This window comes from Stegodyphus dumicola, chromosome 6, assembly GCF_044657685.1.
Source record: "Stegodyphus dumicola isolate Sdum_Otavi_A_Nest chromosome 6, ASM4465768v1".
Lineage (NCBI taxonomy): Eukaryota > Metazoa > Arthropoda > Arachnida > Araneae > Eresidae > Stegodyphus > Stegodyphus dumicola.
Window position 1 is genome coordinate 210,536,025 of NC_140773.1, and position 20,033 is coordinate 210,556,057.

At 33.3% G+C, this 20,033-nt stretch overlaps 1 protein-coding gene across 1 annotated transcript in view; it reads right to left on the bottom strand.

Moving 5' to 3' along the window:
- The window catches only part of LOC118186729 (pyrokinin-1 receptor-like), a 289,004-nt gene that overhangs the window by 127,062 nt on the left and 141,909 nt on the right, over positions 1-20,033 (bottom strand). The window lies entirely within an intron of this gene.

Genomic DNA, 20,033 nt, shown 5'->3' on the forward strand with positions numbered 1-20,033 from the left:
TGCCGACTGTTAATCTTTTATGAATTTGCACTGTCACTAGGTTATTTGAAACCAGGACACGTGAAAAATGAGCAATGCCCTCGCCGGTACTCGAACCTGGACCTATCGAATACGCGCCAAGTGTGCTATACACCCCGAAGGTATGCTAGAAGTATTTAAAAAATACCTCATAAGTTAATAAAGGATTTTATACACCCTTCTCCTAATTTTGTAATACTTTAAAAGCTTTAGTGATAATTCACTAATTATTCTTTCAACTCTTCTCTTTCTTTCAACTTTTCAACGCCTGCATCAAAAGTATATGCATTTTTTGCTTTAAAAATGATTTCCAATTAAGATTTTTATGACTTTAGTTAATCTGCATGCAACAGTTGAAGAATTATCAACAATTTAAAAGTTGTTTAAGTGCGGCTAAGCCTGATTTGTTTTACCATAGCAGCCATGTTTGCTTACATTTGAAGCTTAGTAGAATAGTGAATTCAGTTTCTACACCTTCAGTGTCTTTTTGCCGAGTGAGACCAAAAGTAAACTTTCAGTTTTATCCACCGAAAAACTGATGTTCCTGCCCGTTGGCCGAATTGCTTGCTTTTGCTTAGAAACTCTAATTTCAGTTGTAAAAATCATTTTTAAACTGTTTTCACTGTATTTAGTGTTTTATCATTTTCTCTATTTTACAAATTTGAATGACGGTATTTTGAGGTTTTGTGTATTTTTGCCTTGCAGCGAAGTGAAAAGTGAATGAATTGAATGAGAAATATATCTAATCAAATTCAAGGAAATAAGTTTAAATGAAATGAAGCAAAATGCGTATAATTTAATCTTCTGTACCAGGAAGTCATGTGGATCAGATTTTTTTTTACTTTCGTTTTAATTAGTACTGCATGAAAGGTCACAAACCTTTGATTTTGGGTTTCAAACTTCCACAAAAATATGTCTCAGGGGTTTTTCATAAGCCTTCAATTACTAAGTAAGATCATTCTTGCGTATCCATAACATTTATTCGTAACCCGTTGAGATTTGAAGTGATTAGCTGCAACAAAACTCCAAAAACGAAAGCGTAGCTTTAAAAATTTTGAGCGTTTGCATATTAGGATTGCGAATTTGTCTATTCATTGAAGAAAGAAAAATTTATTTAAAAATCCTCTAAATATTTCCAGTTTTTATTAAAGCGTTTAGGTTTTATTCAATTTGAATAAATGAGAACTTTATTCATATTTCATATAAAATTTAAAGCGTTCCACAAAAGTCTGAAATGAACTTTTCATAACTCATGAAAGATCAAAAGATCAGGAAAAAGTACTTCTCCACTAAATTTAAATTTGAATCATTACTTTACAACGTATAAAAACACAATACAAGATTTTAAACAGAGTTAAGATATTTCTGCAAAGATTTCTAAAATGCTTAATATAAACAAATAAAATGACATACTAAAAGATTAGTTCCAGTGAAATAATCAAAAGCATTTAATTAGATCTTCTTGCGTTGTTAATTTTTTGCATAAAAACTTAGATTTATTAAAAAAAGAATATTGTTTATTTTTCATTGAATGTTTTAAGGAACGCTTGGACGGACGAGGAAATTTTCTCGGCGTTCATCACAGTTTTTTTTTTCCACTCAAATGTGGAACTCCACTCAACTTTTAAAATGTTTTTATTTCTCTTAAGTACATTCTTCATGATGAAAGAATCTTATCTATTTAAATATTAACTCACAATATACTTCTTGGAAGCCTCAAGAGGATTTAAATGTGTTATGATATAATTAAGGATAGAAAGATGAATGATAATTAAGGTTAGAATTTTAAGTAAGCTTTAATAAATTGGTTTATAGAATAGTGAAGGAATAGAGGAATGCATAGTAAAGAAAAAGATAACACCTAAATCATTGAAAAAGTGTCTGCACTTGGAAATATTACACATTGAAAATAATACAACACATGAAATATTAATAAATACAAAACAGCATTTTATTCACTTCAACTTCACATAACTGTGCATTATTAAACAATCTATTAAATCTATAAGTACAAAGAAGATGTATTTCCTTACTCAAAACAGAAATTTTCTGACAGAGAAGAGTCTAAGGTAAAGAAAATGTATTATTACGAAATGTCCAGGCGCGGTAAGATAGCTTCCCTGCAAAGCAGGTTTAGGGTTGCCGTAAAATGGAAAATGATGGCAAAGTTGCCACATTTGGGGAGAAATCGCTCATTTGGCGATATGCCATGGACAGATGGAGAACCTTCTGGAAAAAATTCTTACCGGTTTAGTCCAGAATGTTCTCGAACACAAGCCAAAAGCTATATAAACCCTGCTGGTACGCGGAGAGTGTGTGTGTCTCGTCAGTATCAAGTCAGTTAGTCCGTGTGGAGTCGATCGAATTGACAGTCAGTCAGCGAGTGCCGAGGGGGTCGTCGAGTGTACCTAAAGAATCTCCTAGTGTATCGCGGTTAGTGCATCAACGAGAGAGTGTGTTGAGCTCCGGGAATGACTGAACCGTAGAGTCTGGAGCTGTGCTGTGCGTGTCGTTGAGTGCGTCGCGCGTTGTAGCGTGGAGAGTCTCGAGAGTACGTGGAGTTGAGAGAACGACCGAGGAGAGTCGGGAGCTGTACTCTGGTGATTTGCAGCGAAGCTGTCTCGACCGCTATAGCCCGATAGTGTGAAGACTTTGTCTCTGATTGTGTCAACGTGTTTATAGTAGTTCTTCGACGACTGTAAAACGTGATTTTGGAGCTGTCTTGATTAATATTGGCTAAATAAATTGTGTGTCGATACTTCATCAACTGTTGTCGTTGTTCACTCCAGATCTACGAACCCCGTACGAACGTGAAGGAAGAAAATAACGTAACAGTATTTTTATCGGACTTACAACTTCTTCAACGTTATATAATTTTAACTTCAACGACAGCTTTTATTTAGAAGTGATTTAGTTTAGCTAACACATTATTTTTGTGCTAATTCTTTTCTGTGCCTTCTATTTCTTCTCTCAGTCTTCAACAAAATGCAAGTTAGTTTTAATTTGAATTTAGAAAGATTACTGTGACAATTACACAGTAACTTTTGAATCTGATGCAAAACTCTGCTCACATAGCAAACCAGTAGACTGGTGGGTGATTTTGAATATCTGAAAAGATTAAAATTGGGAATCCATTGACTGAAGTTGTGTTATAAGGCGAAATTTCGTAGGCGTATTTTGCTCTTTTAAATGACCGAGTTCGTGAAATTCCGCAATATGCGGAGGTTATTATTAATTTTAAGATATACTTCAAGATGCAATTTTAATAAATTTTGAACTACTTTGCCGATTCTGTGTTAAAATGTTTTTTTTAAAATGTCATAAATTTTTAATTAAAATTTTTTTATTGCTTTTAAACATTACTTAAACATTACGACTTTGTAAACTGGAATTTTCTCGACTTCAATTTATGTAGACTTCAAATTATTATTATTAGTTTTCTTTATTGGCTTATAAGGTATTTATCCCGTCTTCTTAGCATGACTTCTTGGTGTAACCGTCAGCTCACTCGGCGCGTATTCGAGAGATCCCAGGTGCGAGTCTCAGCGAGGGCATGGCTCATTTTCCACATCTCCTGCTTTTAAAAAGTACCTAACGTCTCTACAGGCTTTCTTAATTTTACTTTTGAAAGAATGGAATTTTAATCGGGGTATTCTCCCTTTCATTCTTATGATTATTTTTAATTAAATCATTGCAGCCAAGGCGCAGGACTCTGAATAGTCCTCCCTTACATTTGTTTATTTACATATGTGTGTGTATAAACACACTGCCTCTTTGTGTAAAAAAATTCTCTCCGCCAACGGCTTTAAGATACTCACTCAATCCGTACGCAATTTGAGACCGCTGATTTATAATGTCTGCAAATGATAACAAAGGAAAAAAAATATTCAAATTTATTTTGATCAGAATCTGTACTGTCGTTTCCTACTACACCCTCTAGCGATGAGAATTTAAATTAAGTAATTAACGCATGCAGGAATTCCCGGTTTTTGAGATTTGAAGTGAAAGCTGCATTTTGTTTACTTCCATTGTACTTATTTTTTAAGACTTTTATAATTTTTATAAATGTTTTTTTTTTTTTTTATTTATTTATTGACTAATCTATATATTCTGAAACATCTGTTAAAAACATTAAACATGAGCGAATAGCAAAGGAAAATAAACTGAATTTCGCTGGTAAGAAATAGAAAGGAAGTTTAAAACTTGCAAAATAATGCTGTAGAACTCCCAAAATAATATTATAGAATTCCAAATGAAGAAAAAACTGAAGAATACTGCTTGAAATATTCGGAAATATAATTTGTGCCACAGGAAACAATATAACCAAAGCTTACTTAGCTTCCCGAAATTCTACATGATTTTTCGTTTACGCCATATAGTTGTGGATTTCCATATGTAATAAGAAACTGAATTTTGCTGAAAATTTTTATCCCTAACACATAAATCTTCCAATATTTGTAACAAGAAATTCTTCATACACTTCGAAATTCATACCTTTGAGCATATTTGACTTCCTGCATGGATTCTTTGCAGCCACCACGATAAAGGACGCAGAAATTTGACTGAATATATTCTTTATCAAAATCTTCTCGTTTAAGACGCCCTACACGTATTTTTCTGATGACCATGGGAAACAAAATATTTATTTTCATGGCTAAAAAATACACTTTTCGATCCCTCTTGACCTGGCACTCGCCATTGCTTGCACCCTGTACTTTAGCTGCCTATTACTTAGATTCCATAAACGGCTTCAGCTTTGAGAAACGTGATTTGAAATACTATTTTGTAGTCGAACATTTAGACACACTCACAGAATTCTTTACCCTTTTGTGAGTATTAGTATTAGTCCGGCTCTAAAAGAGAATTTTCGACACAATCACTCAGTTGTTGATAATTATTAGATTTTTTTTTGGATTGCTATGAAAATTTCAGTTATTAGAATATTAGGCCCATCAATAAACCAGCACAAAGTTTGATTAATTTCACTACCAGATGTAGTCTCCGGGGATTAAGTGGAATGTCCGCATAAATTTTACACATGTTTGAAGGGAATACAGGTTAGTTTGGAAAAATTGGAACTTTACAAATAAATGGAAATCTTCTTCACTCCGATAAAAACTCCTGATATCTTCTTTTACAAAAGTTAGGGAAACATAAAATCAAATATTTTCAAGCATATATTAATTAATATTTATATATATGAAATGTGGTTGTTTATAAATGACCACAATTGTTTAAACTTTTTATGATTTAGTGAACAGGAATATTAATTATATCATAAATTTAAACGTGAGATTATTTAAAATTTTAGAAAACAACGGTACCTAAAGCCATCAAATTTTGAATAACGTAGTCCTCCAACCGAGCATTGGGCACATTGAAAAAGGAATTTTGAATTTCGAATTTGATTTATTATCTATTTCAAATTTTTCAAAAGAAGAAACTCACGATTTTAAAGCGAACAATGACAACATATACGGAAAAAACATTTTTATCTCTAGCACGCGAAACAGTGTATTGGAAATTCTAAAGATATGCTGTTTTGCTGCTTTTAAATATTTTGTGATCTTGCTGTTGAATTGAATTTTGTGTGGTTCTATCTTAAGCACACATATTCATTTATGAAAAGAAGTGCAAAATAAAAGTCCCTCTGTGATCAGTAGACCAATTGTTTCTTTGCTTCATGGTAAGAAAAGTCAGATATAAATATATTTCATTTCTATGTCTTTTTCTAGGTATTCTTATTGTTTTATTTCTGTTTTTCTCAAATCTTTTTTCAGCCCAAAGCAGAAATTTTCCCAGAAGTGCTATTAATTTCTTTTTTGCATTTAGCGATTCTTTGCATTTAGCGGCATTTTATTTTTTAAATTGTTGTACAAAACTTTAGAGCTCTGCATTATATTTACAGAAATTAAATAATGAACAGTCTGTACGAATGTATGAATGTTTCTCGCACTGTGAAAAAACAGGAGTACCTAGAGACATCAAACTTTGAATAACGCAGTCCTCCACTCGAATAGGGGCATCTGGAAGCCCAAATTTAGAATTGATTATCTACTTCATAGTTTGCAAACTTTAAAAAAATTTTGATCAGCAAACTCAACGATTTAAACGCGAGCAATGGCAACACATACGGGGGAAAATTATGCTCAAAACGCGAAAAATTCTAATAATTGTATCGGAAATTCTAAACTTACGCTCTTTTTAAATTATTTTGTGACATTGATGATGAATGGAATTTTGTAGTTTAAGTGCGAAGAACATGATATTTACTAAATAAAAGTAACACACAAAATGTCTCTTTGCTCGTAATATAAAATCTGACAGTTTCAAGTGTCTTTTGTTTATAATCAGCCGCTTCTGTTTAGATCATTTTTATCTTTTCCGGCGCACATCTGGAAACACCATTGAGTTTACGATGCTCAAGAAAAGAAGCAATGAAAGCGTTTCAACACTTTCATTTTGATCCCACACGTAGGCTTACAAAACGGAAAAAAATAGGAGAAAAATGTAAATTCGCTTTTACAATAACAATAATTCGGGAGAATGGCTCTTAGAAATCTCCCAAAGACCAATCCCTTAACGACACTCCACTTTCTAAGAAAGCTCTGGTGGTCGTTTGTGATTGGATTATTTTGTTTGTAGTCCACCCAGCCCTCCTTGGGAAGGAAAGATTACTGAACATCAAAAATTTCGTCTACCACATGATGGATGCACTTCATCATCGTGACTGAAATCGGAAATTTACTGCTGCGAAGATCGCATTCTTTTCTGCGGGAACGAATTTGGTTTGCTCTACAATTTTAATCGGAATGTTATAGACCTTGTGATATTATATATATTTGAAAATATTCTTTGAGGCTGTCTAAATAACAGTTCGTTTTTACACTAAAATGGATATTAAAAGACATAATGAATGTTCACTAATATTTTCAAATATATATAATATCACAAGGTCTATAACATTCCGATTAAAATTTAAAAGACATAATTATTATGTCTTTTAGAAGAAAGACGCATGTGCATGTCTTTTAGAAGAAAGACGTGTGCGTTCTGTAGCGTTAAGATTTCTCGCTATTAGGCTTGCTTAGGACCTTGGTCTGAGCCAGCTTGTTCATTATTTCAGTTATGAAGTCGTTAGGTAAACTTATTTTTGTTTAGTTAATTAATTATCTTAGTTAAGCCATAATCGTTGGATTATTTAAGCGCTAGATGCTGCTCGATGTTAAACTATACTTGAGTTATTAAACAAGGTATTTTCACACTCCTTTTCGCATTTCTTCGTAGTGTAATATGTGTCAGCATGATATAATTATGCTTCTTACATTAAACTTTTAGAAGATTCGTTTAATTTTATGTTAAAAATAGGTTTCATTTTAACTATGAATCATATTCGTAATCTTGACGGCCCACCACAGGCCAAGCGGTAAACTCGCTGAACATTGGTAGTTCGGTCCGAGGTTCAAATCCCTCGAACTGCATGGGCTGCATGGGCGTTCCCCATCTGTAACGTTTATATGAGCCAGTTCCCTTTAGAAAATCCTCCATTAAGGCATTCCTGACCTTAGCCAGATAGCCCTAGAGGCTTTGTCGTAATACATAAACCAAACCAAACCTAACGTTGGGAAAAATCAGCCAGTTAATGGTTTATTCCAAAATGCTGTAAGAAAAAAAATTACAATTTAATGTCAATGTAATATAATATTTTAATATAGTGCAATATCTGTAATATATATAAAAGCAGCAAATATATTAAAAGTGGTAGATACAATATCAAGTGTATCGAATTCACTTTACAAAGTGTCATGACCGTACACCAGTTAATTTTAAAAATATTGATACGAATGTAGCTGGCCACCTAATTTAATAGCCGATAACTATCATAAATCAGATATTTAATCTAATATATTCCCCTGGTATTCGACTATATGATTCATGAAGAATATAAATATAGAGTTTCCAGCTAGATTTCTTCCGTACATTAAGGGCCTATTTTCCGATAATCTAGAAAGTTCGACATATCATGCTATTCCTTTCAAAGAAAGCACAGTGAGTAAAGAGCATCTACGTCAAAAGGAGTATGCATTAGTTAAAAATATTCACGAAATGTAGTTTATAAGTGTTTTTAGCAAGATTGGTTGTAACCAGATATTTCTTACAGAAAATTACGTTAAGCATTAAGTATCCTTCGTTTCTCCTGAAGTTACAGCTTGCTACAGCTGTTGCCAAAATTTCTCAGCATTTCCAAGTAAATGAGGAACTTTCATCCGGGCATTTATAATGCCCAAAATGAAAGGAAAGGACCAGATTATCGAACTCCAGATGTTTAAGATTCAAATTTAGTTTTCATATAGTGATAAGCTCTTTCGCTATTAAACCAAAATAGCATAGCCAAGCTTTTTAACAGGTATTTGTGCTTACCATGTCTATTAAATTATCCTGAAAACGAAATGTAAATCTTTAGCGATTGTTTTGTAATTTTCTTTGGAACTTTACGTAATGGAAAGCCTACAATTACGTCAGAATCCAAGAAATGCAGCTAATTAAAATCTTCCTAATAGGGGTTTGTTTTCCATGTAGAGCCACTTGCGGAAAACAATTAAAATGTTACTAATATGTTGTAAAGATGTGAATACATTTTGTGAAATTACGTGTAAAATTTCGGTATCTCTTGTATAATGTAACAAGAAAGGCCTTAAGACAGTGAAAAATAAGGTTACAAAAATAAGGTTAAGACAGTGAAAAATAAGATTACAAAAATAAAGTTAAGACAGTGAAAAATAAGATCCAAAAAATATGGTTACAAGGAGAATTCTAACCATATTTTTCAGACAAGTCCATTTCATATTGAGGTAATTGGCTGTCACACCAAGCTAGCGATCATTGTGGCTGCTAACTGTTGTTACATATGGCTTTATTAGAAAGACCAAATCCAAATTTATAAAACAGCTCGAGTATCACACAAGAACAATGATAAATAATATAAAAGGACAAACATTAAAAGTAACAATCAGAATAAATGAACATGGGAGCAAAATCAAATAGTTAAAAATTTAAACAACAAGGAAAAGAACATAAGAGATGTAGTCTTTACAAGGAGTCCATGAAAGCTCTGGCATTCCAATATAGTTTATTTATCTCATCGTGTTTCTGAGACTCTTTATCTAGTTCTGGGCATAAAAGAAGATGCTCTGTATTCATGATGACCGAACTGCAAATTTGGTATATATTAGATGGAAGGATGGCAATTTTATTAAGATGATGTGCCATGCAATCGTGGCCTGTTTGCAGTCTGAAGTTTTCCACAGCGTCTTTATGGGGTTTTTCACGAAACTTTTTCCATGTGTCTTGAATGTTAGCCCAGAATTTGTCTGCCGATTTTGCTGCCTGGTCAGATTTAAGATTATATTTTTTTCCCTCAAAAATACGTTTTTTAAGTGACTGTGGAGGGAGTGGTTTGCTGTCTTATGAGGCAAGTGTTTCTCTCTTGGCCAGTGAGTCTGCCTTCTCGTTACCGTTGATACCTACATGTGAAGGGATCCATTAAAAACGATTGTTTTGTTGTGTTTATAAAGAAAATTCAAGTTTTGTCTTATTTCTGAGATAATCTGGGTATTTGCATCATGATTTACAACTACAGCCTGGTTGGCTGCTTTGGAATTGACTAGAATAACTACTTTACAGAAACAATTGATCTTTATCTTAAGATATTCCAGAGCCATTGAGATTGCAAGGATCTTAGCATCAAAATTTGAAATGAAGTGTCCCACAGGAGTACATTGGGGAAAATGTTTACTGTATACACCAGCCCCAGTGTTGTCTTGTAGCCATCAGTGTATACGTTAGTTCATTCAGGTTCAGGGTATTGTTCATATAACATACACAATGTGTTTGATTTTAATATTGCATCAAGAATTTCTTTCCCAAGTCATTAATATCTAGCTGGTTTAGCAGCTAACTTTTGTTGCTAAATTTGGCTAGAAATCGCTAAATATCGCCGAATTTGGCTACACTCGCCTGTGTAACGCTAAACTGATCCTATCACTATGTAATTGCAACCATATCCTGTCCTTTATTGCAACTGTGCACGCCTTCACAGTTGAATTCACAGTGAATTAAAGGGTATTTTAACCCTTCTCGAGTCTACGTTGTAAGTACTTGAACTCAGCGATAAGTCGCTACTAAGCTCACTAAGTTCCTTAACATTTTATCACAGACAAAGTAGCGAGGGACATTACAACTGTGCTCTGTCATACTGCAAAGAGGTGTACGAGTACATTTGTGAAAAGCTCCAGAACTGTTTAGTGTTATTTTGGAGGAATATATGTTTTATCAAACTGCCATTGGTTTTTTGTGCATTCCAACCATTATGAACCCGTTCGCACGTAATGATGATTTTTTTCCATGCAGAAATCCTCGTTGAAGATAATTAAAAGTGAATTGTTGCAAATACTAGGTATACTTTTCACTCTTGGCAATATTCTTTTTCATCTCATCATCTTGACAAGGATTTTCTCAAACTACTTTAAATTCGTTTCAAACAACAAGAGTAATAGACTAATAAAATTTAGTAGTTGATTGCAAATGCAGTACATTACGATCCTTACACGATCCGCCATTTACGCTGAGTTGCCACTATCGTTATAAAAAGAATTTTCTTATTTCTTCTTTTCCGTGTCATAGAAACAATAACTTGTTGTCTATTTGTCTGTTTCTATGTAGAGATTACTGATTTTAAAAACATCGATTTGCAATATATGAAACCAAAACTTTTGCATCGTTTCATTGCATAAACTAAGCTATTTAAAATCAGTTCTAACTGAAGTTGAGAGAGTTCTACTACAAATGACAGCACACGTAATGAAATAAAAAGAAAAATGATCCATTTTGATTGTTCTTCGTACATGTGTTTATATATCTGAAGAGACTAATATATTTTCTCAATGTGTTTTCTAAATTAAGATAGTTTCCTAGAAAGGTGTAGTTAACCGGAGTAATGATATTTAAGCTATTTAAGGGTGTTATTATCTTTCTAGGGTAGTCTTGTTTTAATGTTAAACAGACTCATTGCTAATCGTGTATATTAGTAGAAGTTATCATATTTATTATGCAAGATTTGTGTAAAAATTTTAGTTAATTTTACGAGATCTTAGTAAACCATTCATGCTGTATCACGACATAACAGAATTTTACGATTCAAAAGAATTTTAGGATTCAACTAAAAAAAAAAAAAAAAATGAAATAAGCACTTCCATACCCTTTCTAGACCACTAATGGCAGTAAACAAATATAAAAATGGACCTCCATCCCCACCATTTTCTTTTACAACCACGGAATTTATTCTGGCGTCAGAGGTTCTCCAGTGCGTTAGGCTGTCATTACAATAGCAGCGGGCTATGACCTCCCTACGGGGTATATATTATTAACTCGTTTGCCTTTTTGCGTGCCATTTCGACGGGAATTAAATAAGAAAAATTGGGCTAAAAAGAAGCAAAAGTATCGATCTCTGACCCTCTTATCGGGCGTGACGGGCGACAGAGCAGCAACAGTGTTACCAGCAAGAAGAAATGTCTGTCGTGGTAAGGAATAGTGGTCCGTAAACAAAAGAAGATTGCCATCGACAAGATGACGGCTGAAGAGTATATACGTGACATAGAAGGTTGCATTCCTTTCACGCGCTTATTCTAGTGAAATACAGTTGTTTGAGAAGGGACTGAAAAAGCAAATGTTGAGCAGGGTTTGACAGATGCGGAGTAGAGTGACATTTGTTAAGACACGTTTGGAGTTGAACTTTGAGATTGGTTCATCATTTTTGTGATTCGGTCACACATTTTAAAGGCGAACACTTTGCGTTTCAATATCACTGAGCACTTTCGAAATATATCACAGTCTTACTCGATAGTCTTAATCGATAAAAGTCCGGGGAAATATATTTTATTTTTACTCTTTTTTCATTTGTGTTTACTTAATATTCTTAAACAGAGAATGATTTTGTTGAAGTAAATATATTTCAATTTGAATAATTTTAGCCCAAAGGAGTGTTAGCTCTGAAGGGCTATTCATTTCGTTTTGGCATTTTGCCTCGATTCACTATAAACGACGAATCGCTTTTGAAATTGTTCCCACCAAATATTATTGCCCTGTATTGCATTTAAAGAAATTAAATAATCAATAATCTGCATGAATGTATGTATGTTTTGTTTTGCATTGTGAAAAAAACAGCGGTACCTAGAGACATCCAATTTTGAATAACGTAGTCCTCCACTCGAATATGGGCATCTGGAAGCGCAAATTTGAAATGTGGTTTATTATCTATTTCATACTTTGTAAAACTTTAACGAATTTTTGATTGACAAACTTAACGATTTCAAAGCTTTCCATTAACATTAACATCGCGTGCATCTTCAAGCACGGATATTTTATGCGCGAGGTTTCTTCACATTTCTTAGTGGTATTATGGTGTTAGCATAGCAACGCAAAGACGGTACAATGTCTAACGGTTTTTTGCGTCGAATGACTGCGATTACCAGTTAAATTACTGACCTTGACACCATAAGGATACATGTGAGAAATGCCTCTTCCTTACGTATTATGAAGGAGAAGGATTGTTTGATCAGAATGAAAAATTTTTTTCCCCAGAATTTTCAGGTTTAACTATCTTTTATATTCATTCGATTGCTGGGGGATATATCTCGCACCAGAAAATTTTAGGTAACATAATATTATTGGAATATTTAGTTTTTACCTTCTCGATAAGTCTATTTTGTTCAGTAAAACATTTTCCATTGCAAATAATAAATATTCGTCTACATTTTTTTTAATATTGTTAAACGAAATATTCACAGAACTGAGTAAAATAGAAACTCCTTCATTTCGAGTTTTAAAACTAAGCAAAATTAAATCTTAAATCGTAGATGGTTTTATACAAAATAAATATATACATCTGTAGGGACACTAATGAGATCTAATATGTTTTCATATATGGGTCACATTAAACACCTACTCATAATGTCTTTGCTGACATATTAAATTCAATGTTTTAAAATTAGAGTGATTATTTTTACACTTTTAAGGATCTTTTATACTGTATAATAAATTAACGGGTGCTGAAGTCAAAATTTTCATAAACTCACAATTAATCGTGTAAATCAAGGATGTCAAACTCGCTGCCCGCGGGCCACATGCGGTCCATAACAAATATTTTTGCGGCCCGGCCAATATATCGGCAAATAATAATATATAATAATAAAATAACATATCGACGAATAAAAAAATGAAATATTTACTGCTAAGTAATTAACGATAATTTATTCAGTGTTGTTGGATTACTCACAGCGAGCTGACACACACACTACTTAAATTACAAATGCGTGTGAGTAGCTTGCGTTCAGCTACCTTCGGCTTTTGGGGGACGCGTGCATTCGGAACTTGTACGCATCCCCCGATAGCCGAATGTGGCCGAACTCATGGTCTCAGTTTTCCAATCATAGTTTTGTACGATATATTGGTGCATGCATGTGCATGCACTTTGCTTTATTATTAATTATTACTTAATTCATATTATTTTCATAGTTATTTATTTAGTTAGTTTTTTTTATTTAGAATTGTAATTAGATTTGCTTCATGTTGCCTTAGCAACGCAGACGATTTTTGAAAAGACAGCTGCGTTAGAAGGTTAAAAATAGAACAGCGCGTGCATTTAATACCTAATAAATAAATATCTCGTAACTGATGTTGCCATCCACAAAAATCTAGATATTTATAGATGTTTCCAGTATATTCGAGAAATTAATTATAAAGCTTATAAAAGCCGAGAACAAACAACTCATCTCAGTAGTAGCTGTAGTTCTAGCGAACTGTTTGTTTACCTAGTGCTGTGATTGATTTGTAGCGATTTCACTGTGAGATAGAATTAGTTTCTCTGTTTTGAATTGATTTTTGCTAAACGTTTGACATTTTGTGATATTGTTAGAATATTTTTGAAGAAATATTTCAGCATTTTGATTTATCTCTTGTGGAAGGAATAAATTTTTGTTAACTTTTTAACGTTAACCGTGTTCCAGCCCTTTGTATTCAGTATGTCTATATCAAAACCAAGTGGTAGTAAAATTAAACGAAAAATCGCTGACGAACATAGAATATTTCAAGTAAAATGGGAATTAGAATATTTTTGCTGTGAAATAAAAGATAAAATAATCTGCTTGATATGTAATAATACTATTAATGTACCAAAGTTATATAATATTAAACGTCATTACGAACAACACAAATCGAAATATAACAATTACGAAGGATTAATGAGAGAAGAAAAGTTGAAAGTTAGGAGTGAAAAAGCAATAGTTCATGTTTAGTAAAGTATTGCAAGAAAGTGAAGCGGCGGTACATGCAAGCTACGTCTTGTCCGAGTTGATAGCTAAACATTCGAAGCCTTTTACTGACGGTGATTTCATCAAGGAATGCCTAATGAAAGCTGGAGAAATTGTTTGTCCTGGAAATGTGAAGGCTTTTCAATCAATTTCATTGTCTCGAAATACAGTTGCGGAAACAGAGCCGCGAGCCTGATTTAGCCGCGAATTTAAGTGATCAGATCAAAACAAAATCATCTAGTTTCGAAAGTTTCTCAATTGCCTGTGACGAGAGCACTGACATTAGTGGCAAAGCTCAATTAGCAGTGTTTCTTCGTTCTTGTGACAAGAATTTTAACATTTTTTAGGAATTACTGGAACTAATACCGATGCCTGGTACTACCACAGGAGAAGATATATTTACTTGTGTTTTTGGACTTCTGCAGAAATACAATCTACCTTTGGCAAAATTAAATTCTGTAGCTACAGATGGCGCTCCATCAATGACCGGGAAAAGCAAGGCTTCGTAGCATTACTAAGAAAAAAACTTAGTGATATTCACGGTTCAAACATTCATCATATGCATTGTATTATACATCAAGAAGTTCTATGCACGAAAGTAATAAATATGGAGAATGTTTTGTCATATATAAAAAAAGTTATAAATTTTATAAGATCTCGAGGTTTAAATCAGTGTCAATTTACTGCTTTCTTAAGTGAGTTAGATAGTGAATATTCGGGTTTGTCCTACTATACCGAGGTACGTTGGTTATCTTGCTCCAAGATTCTCAAACAATTCTGGGATTTGAAAGAAGAAATATGTCAGTTTTTAAAAGCGAAAAATCAAAACGTAAGTTTGTTTTACGATCCAATATGGATACAAGATTTATCTTTCTTGGTTGATATAACCAAACACTTAACCGATTTAAATTTATCGTTACAAAGAAAAGATCATATCATTACGAACATGTTTGACATAATTAAAGCATTCAAATGTCAACTATATATGTATAGTTCTTTGGGAAAAACAACTTAAAAATGAAGATTTGACGCACTTCCCGACGTGCAGCATGAACAAATAAAGTTTAGATGATACTTGTTCGTATCAAAAATACGCAGAAAAAATTGCAAATTTAACAACTGAATTTGAAACGAGGAGGTTTAATGATTTTAGTTCCCTCCAAGACAATTTTTTTTTTTTGTTTTCTTCGATTTTCTCAATAAGCATTGACTTAGTACCCAGCCATATGCAAATGGAGGTGATCGAGATTCAATGCAACTCAAATTTGAAAGCAAAATTCATTGAAGTGGTCGTGCCTGAATTTTACAAATATTTACCAGCCAGGTTTGAAAATACTCGAAAATTCACATATGAAATTATTTCCATGTTTGGTAGCACTTATCGGTGCGAGCAGTTATTTTCAGTCATGAAAAGTAATAAGTCTCCTATTAGAAACCGTATTAATGATATTCACCTTGGGTCAGCGTTGAAAGTTATCACTGCAAACAAAATTTCTCCCGAAATAGGAAAGATAATAGCAGAGAAGAGAAGTCAAGTATCAGGACGTAAACATTAAATTTTTCTTGTTCTTTTCTATATGTTTATTATTGCATTATTCGAAATAAATCTACGTTTCTATGAATATTGATTTTTTTTTTTTTTTTTTTTTTTTTTTTTTTTGCGGCCCGCCTAAAGTTAAACCTTGTTTGTTTGGCCCAAGTGTACCTATGAGTTTGACATCCCTAGTGTAAATAAACGAATAAAAAGCAACTTTTCCCTGCATCATTTTTCGAGGAACATTAGTTTCATTTTTCGATGAAAAAAGATATAGGAATCTTCAAATAAAATCAGAAACATGATTACAATATCTCTCATAACAAAGAAAAAAGTAACACTCCCCGCTTTAATAGAAAATTAATCACCTACTGTTTGTTCATATGTAGATTAGGTACTTCCTTGTATGAAGTAAAGGAGGTAATGTAATTGCGAAAATTTTCGGTGTCATATTTCAAAGAAAATATCCATTTTGACCGCTATCGAATTCAATTTAACGATGTTTTTGCCCGAAATCTGTACGTAAAGATCTCTGTTTTCCCAAACGAATTATAAAACTGATTTAAAATGGATTCAAAAGAGATTTTTTCGTGGCATCCGTACGTACGTATATATATATGTCGTATAATCGAAAACGAGTAATCTCAGAACGTTGCAATTTTGTATATAGGACTGCTATAACATGTAGTTGTGCACCTCCGTTTTTGGTTGCAATTGTCCGCACAAAAATTATATAAATATATATATATATGCCCACTCTGTTACTCGGCTCCGTGAATGCAGTTTTTTTTATTCTTATATGTTGGTAAATCGGGCAGTTTTTGCTCTAAAAAGGATTGAATTATGGTGTTATTATCTTCCAGTTAAAGGTTTAATGTCTTTGGTGAGTCTGCATGCAATAGACGTAGAATTATCAGAATCAATTTAAAAGTTGTTTAAGTAAGGCTAATGCTATTTTTTTAAAAGCATTTGAAACATAGCAGAATACTGAATTAAATCTTTTTGCACCTTCACTATCTTTTTGCCGATTGAGGCAGAAAGGAAACTTTTAGTTTTGTGCACCGAAAAAACTGCCGCCTTGCCTGCTGGCGGAATTGCTTGCTTTCACGTTGAAACTCGGATTTTGATTGTGAAAATTGTTTTCAGTTAATTCGTTAGCGGTTTATAAAATAGGAAACAGGTAATAAAACAAACTCGAAATTCCATATTTGAGCTTCCAGGTGTCCATGTTCAGTGGAGGACTATGTTATTCAAAATTTGATGGTTCTAGGTACGTTTTTTTCTTCTTAAGGCGAGAAACATACATACATTCATGTAGATTCTTCATTATTTAATTTCTTTAAATATAATACATGGCGATAATATTTAGTGGCAACAAATTCAAAAGGGATTCTGACATTTAAAGTGAGTCGACGCAAAATACCGTTTTGAGACTAATAGCCCTTCTGAGCTAACGTCTGTTTGGGCTAAAAAATAGCCATAGTCAAATTTAAGCGCAATAGGATTTTGAAATTGGAAAACTGAACAAAAATAATTTTCTAATGGGTTTTTAAAATACATGTTTTAAAATCATTCTGCTTTTTAAGACTTTAAGTTTTTAAGACCCATATTTGGAGAGTCGGAAATCAAAGGAACTAGTTTGTTAAAACCTTCGATTTTGAATTTAAGCCGCATCTTAGTTTTACATTTTAAAAAATTGAATAAAAAGTGTGGTTTCAATTCATAAGAATATAGCAATTTAAAAAAGCATACGAACTTTCTTGAGCTGAAGAATTATGAGAAATATGCTAAATTTAATCGCAAATCATAGCATGTGCAATAACGATTCATTGAAATCTAATCACATTTATTTAATTTTAGCCTAACCACAGGAAAGAGGGATTACTTCTTAACAGAAGAAAAACTTTTGTTTTCAAAGATACATAAATTAAAGCCAGTAAAAGGTATTATTCCCTAAGCTAATGAAAAAATTATTTTTAGTAATAAAATTTTCCGAAGTTTTGAAATCCACTTAATGTGGAAAGGCTTTGTTAAATAAATTTACATAAGCTTCTTAAGGAATCTTACAGAAATCTCTTACGTATTACTATAGGAAATCGGAGAAGTAATCAAGTGATTTTTCGATGTACTTAACTAATGAAAATGGGAATAATAATGACTGCAATATAATTTTATTCGTGACTTCCTTTCTTCTCTGGCGTCGAAAATTATTTCTGCATACAAAAAAAGAATTGTCTTTCATCAAGTAACCAATCAAGGTAATTTATTTTTCATGGCATGTATAAATATGAACTTCACAATAATTTCCTATTCAATTTAATTAATTATGAAGTATTTTTTATTATTCGAAAACTAACAAAATCTCATCGATGACTCACTGATGAATTCTTAAAAGCGTTGTTTGTTTGGCCACCTTTGCCACTCACACGTATATTTGTGTGCATAAACTGTAATAAAGAAAATTATTTTGTAAGAAAATATATAAGTGTAATAATAAAATGGATGTCACGGTACAAAAATGTATACTTAGGCACAAAAAGGAGTAATTTAGCGTGCTTGAATTTAAGGATTAACAACTGTAAATCAAATGAATTGTTTACTTAATAGATTGCGTTGTAGTAGCAATAACCCATAATGCTTACAAAATGTGTGATCTTAAAAGGAACATGAAATCAAAGTGACTTACCCCAAAAAATACAATTAGTTATCACAAATCAATTAATAATTATTCTTTCTTTAATATCTTCGTTACTAAAATAAGCATTAATATAAATAAGAAATTATTACCCAGACAGACGAATGTAGGTCCTAAACAAAATCAGAATCTGAACATCTAGCAGTTGTGATGCGCATCACTAAAATAACGTTGCACTCAGATTAAAGTTAATCTATTTCCATCATCTCGGTGAAAAAGGAACAGTCAAATTCTAACGGCAGTAATTAAACGTACTTGAGTAACCATGGTATTTTTTGTTTTTTATACTTTAAATCAGGAAATTTCGGATTTCATAAACACGTGCATGCGAAGAGTCCACGAAAGGATGAAGAAGTTGAACAAAAATGATTTTCCACAGCGATGTATAGGAAATTGGAGTAAATATTTTCTTGAATTTTCATCTTAAAATCTCACTAAAAAGGGTTTCATGTATTAGCAAACAGCATCGAAGGAAGCAGCAACGAAAAGCAGAAAAAATGGCACATTGCATCAGCCACAGTGAGGACAGTCAGAGACAGTCCCACACCGCCGGACCCCAGCAGCGGGAGAAGGAGAAACCGGTTGTTGCAATCTTTTTCGACTTGTCCTTGGGCGGTTGCGGTTAGCACACCTGACGCTGAATAATGTGGAGGCTTGTCTGCACAATAAGTTACGATAACAAGCAGATATTTGTATGACAGATATTTACATTTTTTATAGCCTGTGGACATTGTTTGCGAAATGACTAATCATAAAGCGCGTAAGCCAATTGAACCGTCCAACCGGTATAGTGGTTAACGTCGCTGACTGCCGTGTCGAAGGGCTCGGGCTCGAATGTCGGAGAAGGCATGGATATTTGTAAAAGTATACTGTCCATCCTTCATGGAGGCACTCTAAATATGCAGCGAGCCGCAAGTCCTCTCGATAGGTTGGTGGTAAAGAAAGGGGAGTGGGAGACCCTCGGACCAGTTCCCCCCCCCGGGATGCTCTCCATCAAAATTGGGGGCGGAATTGAGACAACTCGCACTGTTACCTGTTAGATGCTCAAGGCTGTTGCCAGTAACAGGCGTATTTTGCGCTGCTTGCCACGAGAAATTTCGTGGGCCTTGGGCTGACTTATATGTCAAACAAGTGAGCATTAATCATCAACATCAACTATATTATTGAACACGTATATGGTACTCGCGTACGTGGTTGGTTGTTCATATAGGTATCCGAAAATACGCCAAAAACGTAGCACTGTTATCGCATATTGAACTGGCTGCGGATAATCAAAAGGGACGAAATGTGCTTCTAAAATGCAAATAATGGTGTAAAAGCATGGGTGTCTAAAGTGCGGCCCAAAACTCTTTAAAATTCGGCCCAAACGCAAATTATAAAAGTATTTAAATTTACAAGTTAAAAAAAAAATAATTGTTTG